This window comes from Syngnathus scovelli, unplaced genomic scaffold (assembly GCF_024217435.2).
Source record: "Syngnathus scovelli strain Florida unplaced genomic scaffold, RoL_Ssco_1.2 HiC_scaffold_276, whole genome shotgun sequence".
NCBI classification, from domain to species: domain Eukaryota; kingdom Metazoa; phylum Chordata; class Actinopteri; order Syngnathiformes; family Syngnathidae; genus Syngnathus; species Syngnathus scovelli.
Genome location: NW_026061368.1, coordinates 25,001 through 34,554, shown reverse-complemented (window position 1 = coordinate 34,554; position 9,554 = coordinate 25,001).

The window sequence follows — 9,554 nt, the reverse complement described above, 5'->3', positions numbered from 1 at the left end:
GGAAATATTCGCCAAAATGTTCCGGACCTCCAGGGGAAGAGGCCAAATTTTCACTTGTTCTGGCCGACCGGGTGAACCGGCCGAGGCGGACACTTTACGGCGGAGCAGCCGTTGGCACTTAGGAAATATTCGCCAAAATGTTCCGGACCTCCAGGGGAAGAGGCCGAATTTTCACTTGTTCTGGCCGACCGGGGGAACCAGCCGAGGCGGACACTTTACGGCGGAGCAGCCGTTGGCACTTAGGAAATATTCGCCAAAATGTTCCGGACCTCCAGGGGAAGAGGCCGAATTTTCGCTCGTTCGGGCCGACCGGGAGAACCAGCCGAGGCGGACACTTTACGGCGGTTGAGCCGTTGGCACTTAGAAATTATTCAGACTTCCATCAAACACACATCGGCCTTTTGCCGTCACTGCCCGGGATGGGCACCGTGGTAGCTCGGACAGTTCGCGTGACAGCTTCCGCTGGCACTTAGACAATTTTTAAAATGAAAATAAACAGTTCTGCACATACGTGCCGACTATATTTTGCGAAATGGGGGTAAAGTGATGAGTACACTAAGTGGGGGGACCAAGTACATAAAGCCCACCCCTGGTACCTCAGAGAGGCCGAATTGACACATTTTGTGTCCGACCGCGGGAACCAGCCGAGGCGGACGCTTTTCGGCGCAAGAGCCGTTGGCACTTAGAAAATATTCGTTAATCTTGAACGGACCTCCAGGGGAAGAGGCCGAATTTTCACTTGTTCTGGCCGACATCGGGAACCAGCCGAGGCGGACGCTTTTCGGCGCAAGAGCCGTTGGCACTTAGAAAATATTCGTTAATCGTGAACGGACCTCCAGGGGAAGAGGCCGAATTTTCACTTGTTCTGGCCGACATCGGGAACCAGCCGAGGCGGACGCTTTTCGGCGCAAGAGCCGTTGGCACTTAGAAAATATTCGTTAATCTTGAACGGACCTCCAGGGGAAGAGGCCGAATTTTCACTTGTTCTGGCCGACATCGGGAACCAGCCGAAGCGGACGCTTTACGGCGGAGCAGCCGTTGGCACTTAGAAAATATTCGTTAATCTTGAACGGACCTCCAGGGGAAGAGGCCGAATTTTCACTTGTTCTGGCCGACATCGGGAACCAGCCGAGTCGGACGCTTTTCGGCGCAAGAGCCGTTGGCACTTAGAAAATATTCGTTAATCTTGAACGGACCTCCAGGGGAAGAGGCCGAATTTTCACTTGTTCTGGCCGACATCGGGAACCAGCCGAGTCGGACTCTTTACGGCGGAACAGCCGTTGGCACTTAGGAAATATTCGCCGAACTCGGCCGGACTTCCAGGGAAGAGGCCGAATTTTCACTTGTTCTGGCCGACATCGGGAACCAGCCGAGGCGGACGCTTTTCGGCGCAAGAGCCGTTGGCACTTAGAAAATATTCGTTAATCTTGAACGGACCTCCAGGGGAAGAGGCCGAATTTTCGCTCGTTCGGGCCGACCGGAGGAACCAGCCGGGTCGGACACGTTACGGCGCAACAGCCGTTGGCACTTTGAAAATATTCGCCAAAATGTTCCGGACCTCCAGGGGAAGAGGCCGTATTTTCGCTCGTTCGGGCCGACCGGAGGAACCGGCCGGGTCGGACACGTTACGGCGCAACAGCCGTTAGCACTTAGAAATTATTCGTTAAACTTGAACGGACCTCCAGGGTTAAGAGGCCGAATTTTCGCTCGTTCGGGCCGACCGGAGGAACCAGCCGGGTCGGACACTTTACGGCCCAACAGCCGTTGGCACTTTGAAAATATTCGCCAAAGTCGTCCGGACCTCCAGGGGAAGAGGCCGAATTTTCGCTCGTTCGGGCCGACCGGAGGAACCAGCCGGGTCGGACACTTTACGGCGGAACGGCCGTTGGCACTTTGAAAATATTCGCCAAAATGTTCCGGACCTCCAGGGGAAGAGGCCGAATTTTCGCTCGTTCGGGCCGACCGGAGGAACCGGCCGGGTCGGACACGTTACGGCGCAACAGCCGTTGGCACTTTGAAAATATTCGCCAAAATGTTCCGGACCTCCAGGGGAAGAGGCCGAATTTTCGCTCGTTCGGGCCGACCGAGGAACCAGCCGGGTCGGACACTTTACGGCCCAACAGCCGTTGGCACTTTGAAAATATTCGCCAAAGTCGTCCGGACCTCCAGGGGAAGAGGCCGAATTTTCGCTCGTTCAGGCCGACCGGAGGAACCAGCCGGGTCGGACACGTTACGGCGCAACAGCCGTTCGCACTTAGAAAATATTCGCCAAAGTCGTCCGGACCTCCAGGGGAAGAGGCCGAATTTTCGCTCGTTCGGGCCGACCGGAGGAACCAGCCGGGTCGGACACGTTACGGCGGAACAGCCGTTGGCACTTTGAAAATATTCGCCAAAATGTTCCGGACCTCCAGGGGAAGAGGCCGAATTTTCGCTCGTTCGGGCCGACCGGGAGAACCAGCCGAGGCGGACACTTTACGGCGGTTGAGCCGTTGGCACTTAGAAATTATTCAGACTTCCATCAAACACACATCGGCCTTTTGCCGTCACTGCCCGGGATGGGCACCGTGGTAGCTCGGACAGTTCGTGTGACAGCTTCCGCTGGCACTTAGAAAATTTTTAAAATGAAAATAAACAGTTCTGCACATACGTGCCGACTATATTTTGCGAAAGGGGGGTAAAGTGATGAGTACACTAACTGGGGGACCAAGTACATAAAGCCTACCCCTGGTACCTCAGAGAGGCCGAATTTTCGAATTCTGAGGCCGAGCTGGGGAACCAGACGAGGCGGACACTTTTCCGAGCGAGAGCGATGGCACTTAGAAAATTTTCGGCTAAGTCGGCAGGACTTCAGAGCGAGAGGCCGAATATTCGTCATCTGTGGCCGACCGGGGAACCAGCGAAGGCGGATAGGCGGTCACGGAGGTCCCGCCGGCTGGTCCGCGGGCCAATTTGGGTCCCGTAATTTAGCGGTCGCGGTCCGGAATCCACGCCGAGCGGGGAACCAGCGGAGGCGGATAGGCGGTCACGGAGGTCCCGCCGGCTGGTCCGCGGGCCAATTGGGGTCCCGTAAGTTAGCGGTCGCGGCCCGGAATTCGCGCCGGCCGGGGAACCAGCGCAGGCGATAGGCGGTCACGGAGGTCCCGCCGGCTGGTCCGCGGGCCAATCGGTGGTCCCGTAAGTTAGCGGTCGCGGCCCGGAATTCGCGCCGGCCGGGGAACCAGCGCAGGCGGATAGGCGGTCACGGAGGTCCCGCCGGCTGGTCCGCGGGCCAATCGGGGTCCCGTAAGTTAGCGGTCGCGGCCCGGAATTCGCGCCGGCCGGGGAACCAGCGCAGGCGGATAGGCGGTCACGGAGGTCCCGCCGGCTGGTCCGCGGGCCAATCGGGGTCCCGTAAGTTAGCGGTCGCGGCCCGGAATTCGCGCCGGCCGGGGAACCAGCGCAGGCGGATAGGCGGTCACGGAGGTCCCGCCGGCTGGTCCGCGGGCCAATCGGGGTCCCGTAAGTTAGCGGTCGCGGCCCGGAATTCGCGCCGGCCGGGGAACCAGCGCAGGCGGATAGGCGGTCACGGAGGTCCCGCCGGCTGGTCCGCGGGCCAATCGGGGTCCCGTAAGTTAGCGGTCGCGGCCCGGAATTCGCGCCGGCCGGGGAACCAGCGCAGGCGGATAGGCGGTCACGGAGGTCCCGCCGGCTGGTCCGCGGGCCAATCGGGGTCCCGTAAGTTAGCGGTCGCGGCCCGGAATCCGCGCCGGCCCGCAGCCACCGCCAGGCGGATAGGCTGTCACGGAGGTCCCGCCGGCCGGTCCGCGGGGGGAACTGCGCCCTCTGGCGGACACGCCATTGTAAATGAATGGGGTTTGGCACTTAGTGCATTTTTCGCCGAAGCCGACGAGCGCTCCGGGCGAGGAGGCCGGATTCTCGCCATCCGTGGCCGGCCGGGGAACCGGCCAAGGCGGATAGGCGGTCACGGGGGTCCCGCCGGCTGGTCCGCGGGCCAATTGGGGTCCCGTAAGTTAGCGGTCGCGGCCCGGAATCCGCGCCGGCCAGCAGCCACCGGGAGGCGGATAGGCTGTCACGGAGGTCCCGCCGGCTGGTCCGCGGGCCATTTAGGGTCCCGCGAGTGAGCGGTCGCGGTCCGGAATCCAGGCCGGCCAGGAGGCACCGCCAGGCGGATAGGCGGTCACGGAGGTCCCGCCAGCTGGTCCGCGGGCCATTTATGGTCCCGTAAGTTAGCGGTCGCGGCCCGGAATGCACGCCGGCCAGGAGGCACCGCCAGGCGGGTAGGCTGTCACGGAGGTCCCGCCGGCCGGTCCGCGGGCCAATTACCTCCAGCCGAGCGGATATGAACTTTATTAGCACCTTCTACGAGATGGCGGAGCCTTATTCGACAACCAGCACCTCGGCTTAGCATTTTCCACGGCCCGCTGATCTTCCAGAAGACGTCCAGCCGGTTTCCTCCTCACATTTTAAGCCGGCCGAGGCTTCCGGCACCCCGGCTAAGCTTTCTCCACGGCCCGCTGAGCTTCCAGGGGACCTCCGGCCGGTTCTCCCGGTGCCTCGCGCCTCGCTTTGTGAGCCGGCCGAGGCTTCCAGCACCTCGGCTGAGCGTTTCCCACGGCCCGCTGAGCTTCCAGGGGACCTCCAGCCGGTTCTCCCGGTGCCTCGCGCCTCGCTTTGTGAGCCGGCCGAGGCTTCCAGCACCTCGGCTGAGCGTTTCCCACGGCCCGCTGAGCTTCCAGGGTACCTCCAGCCGGTTCTCCCGGTGCCTCGCGCCTCGCTTTGAGAGCCGGCCGAGGCTTCCAGCACCTCGGCTGAGCGTTTTCGGCGGCCCGTTGCTCTCCCGGAGGTCGCAACGGGGAGTTACCTCCCTCTCGCGGACACGGCGAGTAAATACACCGCCTCTCGCACTTGGCGCACACTCACTCGCATTGCTACGCCTCCCGTGGCACTTTAAGCGGCCGAACGGCGGGAGTAACTACGACTCTCTTAAGGTAGGCTCACTTGACTATTTATTCATGTATTTATTTATTTTTGACGGTTCGCGGAGGCGATGACGCTCCGCGCGGGTAAACGGCGGGAGTAACTGTGACTCTCTTAAGGTAGGCTCACTTGACATCTATTTATTTATGTATTTATTTATTTTTGACGGTTCGCGGAGGCGATGACGCTCCGCGCGGGTAAACGGCGGGAGTAACTGTGACTCTCTTAAGGTAGGCTCACTTGACATCTATTTATTTATGTATTTATTTATTTTTGACGGTTCGCGGAGGCGATGACGCTCCGCGCGGGTAAACGGCGGGAGTAACTGTGACTCTCTTAAGGTAGGCTCACTTGACATCTATTTATTTATGTATTTATTTATTTTTGACGGTTCGCGGAGGCGATGACGCTCCGCGCGGGTAAACGGCGGGAGTAACTGTGACTCTCTTAAGGTAGGCTCACTTGACATCTATTTATTTATGTATTTATTTATTTTTGACGGTTCGCGGAGGCGATGACGCTCCGCGCGGGTAAACGGCGGGAGTAACTGTGACTCTCTTAAGGTAGGCTCACTTGACATCTATTTATTTATGTATTTATTTATTTTTGACGGTTCGCGGAGGCGATGACGCTCCGCGCGGGTAAACGGCGGGAGTAACTGTGACTCTCTTAAGGTAGGCTCACTTGACATCTATTTATTTATGTATTTATTTATTTTTGACGGTTCGCGGAGGCGATGACGCTCCGCGCGGGTAAACGGCGGGAGTAACTGTGACTCTCTTAAGGTAGGCTCACTTGACATCTATTTATTTATGTATTTATTTATTTTTGACGGTTCGCGGAGGCGATGACGCTCCGCGCGGGTAAACGGCGGGAGTAACTGTGACTCTCTTAAGGTAGGCTCACTTGACATTTATTTATTTATGAATTTATTTATTTTTGACGGTTCGCGGAGGCGATGACGCTCCGCGCGGGTAAACGGCGGGAGTAACTGTGACTCTCTTAAGGTAGCCTGACTCGACGTCTTTTTCAACGGTGGCTGGAGGACCCGGGCGGTTCTCGGGGGTGCGTCGCTCCTCACTTTTGACGCCCGAGGAGGCTCCCGGCACCTCGGCTACGCGTTTTCGGCGGCCCGCTGAGCTTCCAGAAGACCTCCAGCCGGTTCTCCCGGTGCTTTCCTCCTCACGTTTTAAGCCGGCCGAGGCTCCCGGCACCCCGGCCAAGCGTTTCCCACGGCCCGCTGAGCTTCCAGGGGACCTCCGGCCGGTTCTCCGCGCGCTTTCCTCCTCACTTTTAAGCCGGCCGAGGCTTCCGGCACCCCGGCCAAGCGTTTCCCACGTCCCGCTGAGCTTCCAGGGGACCTCCGGCCGGTTCTCCGCGCGCTTTCCTCCTCACATTTTAAGCCGGCCGAGGCTCCAGGCACCCCGGCTAAGCTTTCTCCACGGCCCGCTGAGCTTCCAGGGGACCTCCGGCCGGTTCTCCGCGCGCTTTCCTCCTCACTTTTAAGCCGGCCGAGGCTTCCGGCACCCCGGCCAAGCCTTTCCCACGGCCCGCTGAGCTTCCAGGGGACATCCAGCCGGTTCTCCGCGCGCCCCCCTCCTAACTCGACGCCCGAGGAGGCTCCAGGCACCCCGGCCGAGCCTTTTCGGCGGCCCGCTGATCTCCCGGAGGTCGCAACGGGGAATTGCCTCCCTCTCGCGGACACGGCGCGTAAATGCACCGCCTCTCGCACTTTGCGCACACTCACTCGCATCGCTACGCCTCCCGTGGCACTTTAAGCGACCGGGACCACCGCGAGCGCGGGCGATGACTAAGAGGCTCCCCGGCCGGCCTCGCGGAGCTCCGACGCTCCCCCGCGGGACTTCCGGCGGCCGGCCGGAGCCTCGGCACGGCTGCCGCACTCCCTAATAACACCCCGCGGACCCCCGCGAGCCGAACGCTCGCTGCCGCGGGCGACCCGTGCCAAGGCGGACGCGTGACGGCGCGGGAGCCCTCGGCACTATATCACGGTCACGTATGTAGTCAAATCGTGTAAAATCACCGTTAGTTTATTCATAATATAGGTAATAATTAAATAAATATTAACATCGCGTATATCATTAATAAACACATGTATGTATTTATTTAATAATTAAATAAATATTAACATCGCGTATAATCATGCGCAATACTTCGTGGCCGACCGGGGAACCGGCGAAGGCGGACGCATCGCGGCGCGAGAGCCGTTGGCACTTTGGAAAAATAAATAAATAAATAAATAAATAAATAATAATTCGCCGACCGGGCTCCGGGGGGAGAGGCCGATTTTTGGCCGTTCGTGGCCGACCGGGGAACCGGCGAAGGCGGACGCATCGCGGCGCGAGAGCCGTTGGCACTTTGGAAAAATAAATAAATAAATAAATAAATAATTCGCCGACCGGGCTCCGGGGCAAGAGGCCGAATTTTCGCTCGTTCGGGCCGACCGGGGAACCGGCGAAGGCGGACGCAGCGCGGCGCGAGAGCCGTTGGCACTTTGAAAAAAAAAAAAAAAAAAAAAATTCGCCCACCGGGCTCCGGGGGAAGAGGCCGGCTTTTCGCCGTTCGCGGCCGACCGGGGAACCGGCGAAAGCGGACGCGCTCTCTAACGAGCCCCGCCGGCCGGAGGAAGTGCGCCCTCTGGCGGACACGCCGTTGTAAATGAATGGGGTTTGGCACTTAGTGCATTTTTCGCCCAAGTCGAAGCGCGCTCCGGGCGAGGAGGCCGGATTCTCGCCACCCGTGGCCGGCCGGGGAACCGGCCAAGGCGGACGCGCTCTCTAACGAGCCCCGCCGGCCGGAGGAAGTGCGCCCTCTGGCGGACACGCCGTTGTAAATGAATGGGGTTTGGCACTTGGTGCATTTTTCGCCCAAGTCGAAGCGCGCTCCGGGCGAGGAGGCCGGATTCTCGCCACCCGTGGCCGGCCGGGGAACCGGCGAAGGCGGATAGGCTTTCACGGAGGATCCGCCGGCTGGTCCGCGGGCCGATTAGGGTCCCGCGAGTGAGCGGTGGCGGTCCGGAATCCAGGCCGGCCAGGAGGCACCGCCAGGCGGATAGGCTTTCACGGAGGAGCCGCCGGCTGGTCCGCGGGCCGTTTAGGGTCCCGCGAGTGAGCGGTGGCGGTCCGGAATCCAGGCCGGCCAGGAGGCACCGCCAGGCGGATAGGCTTTCACGGAGGACCCGCCGGCTGGTCCGCGGGCCGTTTAGGGTCCCGCGAGTGAGCGGTCGCGGTCCGGAATCCAGGCCGGCCAGGAGGCACCGCCAGGCGGATAGGCTTTCACGGAGGACCCGCCGGCTGGTCCGCGGGCCGTTTAGGCTCCCGTAAGTTAGCGGTCGCGGTCCGGAATACAGGCCGTCCAGGAGGCACTGCCAGGCGGATACACTCTCTAACGAGCCCCGCCGGCTGGTCCGCCGGGGGAAGTGCGCCCTCTGGCGGACACGCCGTTGTAAATGAATGGGGTTTGGCACTTAGTGCATTTTTCGACCAGCGGCAACGCAGGCTGACGGGCGGCCGCTTCCACGGGCCGGTACTACTCTACGGAGGCGCTAGCCGCCTCCGGTGGGGGCCGTGTGATCTCGCTGGATGCCCGAGGACCTTCCGCGAGGCCCGGCCGCAGCTTTTACGCGCGCCCGGTCCTATTACCTGGTGGAAGCTGGAGGCCGGGGCTCCGCAGCTCGCCGCCCGGGGACCTTCCGCGAGGCCCGGCCGCAGCTTTTACGCACCACCGCTGCTATTCTCTGGCTCCGGCTTCGTCCCGGAGGGTGCTTGGGGAACGGCGGCGCACACCGCGAACGGCCGGTGGCGGTCGGCTGGTGGCGGTCGGCTGGTGGCTGTCGGCTGGTGGCGGTCGGGGGTGGCGCTTGGGGATGGCGCTTGGGGATGGTGGCTGTCGGCTGGTGGCGGTCGGCTGGTGGCGGTCGGCTGGTGGCGGTCGGCTGGTGGCGGTCGGGGGTGGCGCTTGGGGATGGCGCTTGGGGATGGTGGCTGTCGGCTGGTGGCGGTCGGCTGGTGGCGGTCGGGGGGTGGCGGTCGGGGATGGCGCTTGGGGATGGTGGCTGTCGCCTTGTGGCGGTCGGCTGGTGGCGGTCGCCTTGTGGCGGTCGCCTTGTGGCGGTCGGGGATGGCGCTTGGGGATGGTGGCTGTCGCCTTGTGGCGGTCGGCTGGTGGCGGTCGCCTTGTGGCGGTCGCCTTGTGGCGGTCGGGGATGGCGCTTGGGGATGGTGGCTGTCGCCTTGTGGCGGTCGGCTGGTGGCGGTCGGCTGGTGGCGGTCGGGGGGTGGCGGTCGGGGATGGCGCTTGGGGATGGTGGCTGTCGCCTTGTGGCGGTCGGGGGGTGGCGGTCGGGGATGGCGCTTGGGGATGGTGGCTGTCGCCTTGTGGCGGTCGGCTGGTGGCGGTCGGCTGGTGGCGGTCGGCTGGTGGCGGTCGGGGGGTGGCGGTCGGGGGTGGCGCTTGGGGATGGTGGCTGTCGCCTTGTGGCGGTCGGCTGGTGGCGGTCGCCTTGTGGCGGTCGGGGGGCGGCGGTCGGGGGTGGCGCTTGGGGATGGTGGCTGTCGGCT